At 27.6% G+C, this 5,224-nt stretch overlaps 1 long non-coding RNA gene across 1 annotated transcript; it reads right to left on the reverse strand.

The window, feature by feature from the left end:
* Positions 1-1,710: 1,710 nt before the first annotated feature.
* Positions 1,711-3,923, reverse strand: LOC146995355 (uncharacterized). Its single transcript, XR_015043203.1, has 2 exons — positions 3,496-3,923; positions 1,711-2,630 (listed from the first exon to the last, which is right to left on the reverse strand). It is a non-coding gene; the product is annotated as an uncharacterized LOC146995355 (long non-coding RNA).
* Between the last annotated feature and the right edge of the window lie 1,301 nt (positions 3,924-5,224).

Below are 5,224 nucleotides of genomic sequence, written 5' to 3' on the forward strand. Positions count from 1 at the left end.
CTTTTCTCTCTTGGCGAGGGAGTGAACGCACTGCCAATTTTGGCGCGTTTATCGCACACGCTGGCTGAATGTCTGCTGTTTTTTTAAAGATTTATTTTATAGACGCGCGGCATTCAGCGCATATAAACTTTTCGGATAATTTATTAATTCTCGAATAGTATATAGACGTTTTCACTTAAATAAAAAATTCGCGTATATTTTGTAAACATATTCAAAATAACTTATTCTTTAGATGTTTCAGTTTCGTTAGCAGACTAAAATAAATAAGATATGAATAAAAACTTTCAATAGTGTCAAATGGGGAAATAGTTAAAGCGTAGAGTATGCAAATAAATTTATCTTAATGACATTTTAACAAAAATTTCCATAAAAACACTGCAAATTCATACTAAAAAAATAACTTAAGAATATGTTGTCATTTAAGTCTGAGGTATATGGAAATAATTGTGCAAGATTCTGAAGAAACACTTTCTTTTAAATGTGTGAAATATTTCATAACATATATGGAAGAAGAAAGTACAGCATTCTGTGTTTTGGATGCTTTTCATCAAATGTAATATAAATATGAACTAGAAACCATAATAAAAAGTCCTTCCTCTTCAATCAGATCACCTTTGTGTTGCATTGTATTTGTAATACTTCTAAAAATACAATTTTTACCTAAATTAAAAAACAGTTATTCCATAAAAGATAATAACTTTGAACGTATATAGAATGAATTTTGTAATTTGAGTTATGTTACAAAATAATTCATAGTTTATATATTTTATACTAATAATTTAGATAAAACCTGTCCAATTTAAGAATGTGTGTTAACCACATTCTTAAATTGTAAAAGGACGAAAGATAAACAAGAAAAGAAGAACATAAAAGATAATAACTTTGAACGTATATAGAATGAATTTTGTAATTTGAGTTATGTTACAAAATAATTCATAGTTTATATATTTTATACTAATAATTTAGATAAAATCTGTCCAATTTAAGAATGTGTGTTAACCACATTCTTAAATTGTAAAAGGACGACTTAACCACATGTAATTCATTTCAAAGCATAAAAGAAAGCTTATTTTTTATTTTACACAGCAACAGCATTTTCATGCAGTCAAGTTTTCTTAACTGCTAGTTATTATACATAATACTTAATTTTAAACCCATTCTTATTAGAAAGCATAACTAAGAAACTTCTTTTTAAAGCACCACAGTGATTGCAAAGAATGTTGTTAAATTTACAAAAGTATTGAAGATATATTGAACAGCATTATAACAAGAAAGTACTGTACAAAATATGTAAATTGCATAACTTCTTTTTTAGTATTTGCATAGTTTCTTCCAAATGAACCTTAATGGGAAGTTATCTTGCGAAAATTTAAAAGTATTAAAATGGCCTCTATTTAAGATGTAACTGCATTTATAATTATTTTGTAATTGCGAATAGATTATATTATTGCAATTAGATTATGCACTTACAACATAATTGCATAAAGTAATGAAATTAAGAGTTCACAGATACAATGTAATATAATTACAATGCAATTACCTAAATTGTAATTATAATCACTTATTTAATACCACAATATTATTACAATCACAATGTAATTTAAATTGGGTACTATATTTGCATACCCTCCACTCAAAAGGAGGTACTGATAGGCCTGGAAGTTATTATCAACAAAAAGCCTGTTCAGGACAGTTTGATGACAATTTCCACCGGGCGAAAAGTACGTTCTTAAGCCCAGGCAAATCGTGACAATAAAAAATCATTTAGTCTTATGATTCACTATATTTTAAACCCTAAATTTGAATTCTGCACCAAATTATTTACCTATATTTTAACATATTTTATGAATTATTAGAAGCGATATGGCAAATATCTTCTAAAAATAACTGTAAAATATTTGTATCCATTAATTGATTCAGATACACACTTTTATTATTTAAGTATATCAAAATAACAGTTTCATGTTCCTGAAATACAAAAATTATGGAAAAAGTTAAAGTAATATTCTTAGAAGCATATGATATTAGTCACCAGATGCAAAATTATAGTTAATTTTTTGCCCTAAATACAATTTTATTACACAGTAGTCAAATGTGTAACTTAATAACATGTTATATAAAAAATTAATGATAATAAGTTTATCAGAAATGAATTAATTCTGCAAATAAACTTTCTGCACTTGAAAATTTTCTACACCTGAGGGGAGGGAGAGATCTAGTAAAATTAGATTTATTATAACTTCAGTTGGACCAAACACCATCTCTCTATATATATGCATCACTAAAGAAATAAATAAAATTATCATGCTTAAAAAACAGATATACCATACCAGTTTTTTTCCCCCTTGTTACCCTTTACATTGAGAAATAACAAACACTGAAAAATACTATCCTTGAAATTTTGTTTAAATGAAGAAACACACACACCATCTTTTTATTTAAGCATTACACTTCAAAAACAGATACACATACCAATTTATTTTCACTAGCCTTTATACTGATAACATGCCATATAAAAATGAAAAGAATTATCCTTGAAATTTATATAAAATGAAGTAACACAATGGGAAAATTTATGCACATGGACATCTTTTTTCTATTGCATGTTGTCTGACATGATCCACAAGTGCCTAAAAATGTACCCAAAGAAACGCATTTCAATATTAACAAAAAATTGTTTACAGATTAAAATTCATTCATTTCATACCAGTATTATAAAGATCATGCATGAAACAAATCTGCTTTCCCATACTTTTAAGTAAAACTTTTATACTTGAAAATAGACTATATTTCTATATATTAGAAACAAGAAAATACTAATTTGAATGTTCTGCATTCATTTCTAAATCTTTACTCCATTGCCAAATTGTATAATACTGTGATTATAAATAAACTTGCACAATCCTTGCAATTATTGAAGTCAGATTATATACATTTTGTCTCACACTATTCAATTTATTCTATTGACTTCAGATGTCAATGTCAAAATTCTGGAAGTTATTTTAACCAAGAAACAGTAGTGGGCACCGTGCATAAACAACTCATCTAACTTTTTAACAATAATGATTATAAAATAAAGAAAAAAATTATATATCATTCCAACGATATTGCAACTATAGTATAATGTTACATATATCTTTAGCAATCATTCAGATTTTATCTTGACTTTCCAAATTATTATTTATTTTTTAATAAATTTCAATATGCTAATGATTTTCATGTTACATTAGTATAAATTCCACAATTAGCACAGGAAAACAAAATCCGCGCTTCATATTAGATGAGAAATTTCTTTTCCACATTCAAAACATCTACATTGGCGATGTTTGGCGACAGGTACATTAACCCTAGACTAATTTAATTATAGCTATTATTACAGAAATTAGCAGATACTCAGGTTATTGTACACAAGAATTTCACTTTACTTGCACATTATAAACATCTGAGAAGATATAAACTCTAAATGAAGGCGTAATTAACATTATACTTACTTACTAAGCAAAGTTCAGCGCCTGGACCAGGTTTCCAATTGTCTCTTCGGCAATTATTTACCCATATTTTTCTTCTTTCTTCATTTTTAAGAAATTTTACCAATGTATGACCTTTCCGTGAATGATTTGAACAATTAATAGCTGTACATCCGCCCATTTTACACAAAAAAAACACAAAAAATTGTTGCACTGTAACTACATAGCCGCCATTAAATCTCCCACTTGGGAGCGCGAATGCCTGATGATTCAGCCTGGTATATAGGAGCCTTAGCCTCATCCGCGACCATGAACGCAAACACGCATGCGCCATTCAGACGTTATTTTCAAAATAGGGTGGAAGGATGGGGACTTTCCCTCCATTCTCTCTTTCAGAAGAAGAGAAGACTTTCACGTGATTTTTCATGTCGCAGCAAGTAATAACCAAGAAGGTTAGAATAGGTCACGGAGTATAATGAAGGAGGTGAAATTGCCTAGTAGAAAAACAGTTCTAAAATGTCGCGTTCACTAGATGGCGCTGCTGTTCCATCTTAGTACAGTCGTCACCATCGAGATAGATAAGGCCTGCGCTCTGAAACGAAACTGGCTTGTGACGTCACGGTTAAGAGACCCTCAGCAAACTTTTTGTTGGCTTTTATAAGTTGTAATTTTTTATCCATTATGTTTTACGAATTGAATTTATGTTTACTTTTGACATCTGAAGCATCATCTCTTGTAATAATTACTAACACTAGTAATATAAAAATTGTCAGCAAAATTTATGATTATTTATTTTAATTGGAAACTAATTTTATATGAAATAACTGTCGTAAGGGGTTAAAAGCATAACACTTATTTCATTACATAATATGTAGAATATCAAATGCAGAGTAAATTTGATTCTTGACAAAGTACTGTGTTCTTAAATTTAAATATCAATGTTTTTTGCAAATCGTTAAATATCATTTTATCATGATGAAACTTAAATGCATATGTTTAGCTAATATAGATTCTGTTCACTTTTATATATGTTATTATCATGCAATCAGTTTGTTTAAAATTTGTTATGCAATATAAATCTTTCTGAGAATGATAGAAAAGTTTCTAAAGTAATGTATGTAAGATTCATATTAAGGTAATTAAATTGCGAAACTTCAAAATGAAATTTTAAAAATGAACAGTTATTGAAGAAGCAGTAGTAATTGAATTCATATGTAGACATACTTGTTTTCATTGTATTCAATTCAATGCAATTTTAAAAACAATTTTTTTAATTATCTTTTAAATTACAATCTTTAATCTGAGTACGTGGCACCACCAAAAGCTATGTAAGTTAAGTTAAAAAAATTGCTTACAGAAAAGTTTTGAACATGATGTTAGGATTTATATATTTTTTTATGTGGATATTAATAGAAAAAATATTTTCAGAACAGAGGTAACGCTTGTAGTATAATAAGTATGATGCAAATATTTGCAAGAAATTTCAGTTTCTAAAAGTTTTTTAAGTATTTCGTATATTTTAAAAATATTTTCAAAAAATTGTGTATAACTTTATTTAAAAAACTTTTTTCCTGTCTTATTTGGAATTTTAATATTGATAGTCTTCAGAGCTATGCAATAAACATTATCTCAATTTAACTACAGATTCTGTCGAATAATTATGTAGCATTAAGAGGAAAACATTAACTGTAATACAGATTAACATACAATATGTAAGTAAGAAATAATTTTAAGACTAGACTATTTAGTAATTTATT

This window comes from Stegodyphus dumicola, chromosome 9 (genome assembly GCF_044657685.1).
Source record: "Stegodyphus dumicola isolate Sdum_Otavi_A_Nest chromosome 9, ASM4465768v1".
NCBI classification, from domain to species: domain Eukaryota; kingdom Metazoa; phylum Arthropoda; class Arachnida; order Araneae; family Eresidae; genus Stegodyphus; species Stegodyphus dumicola.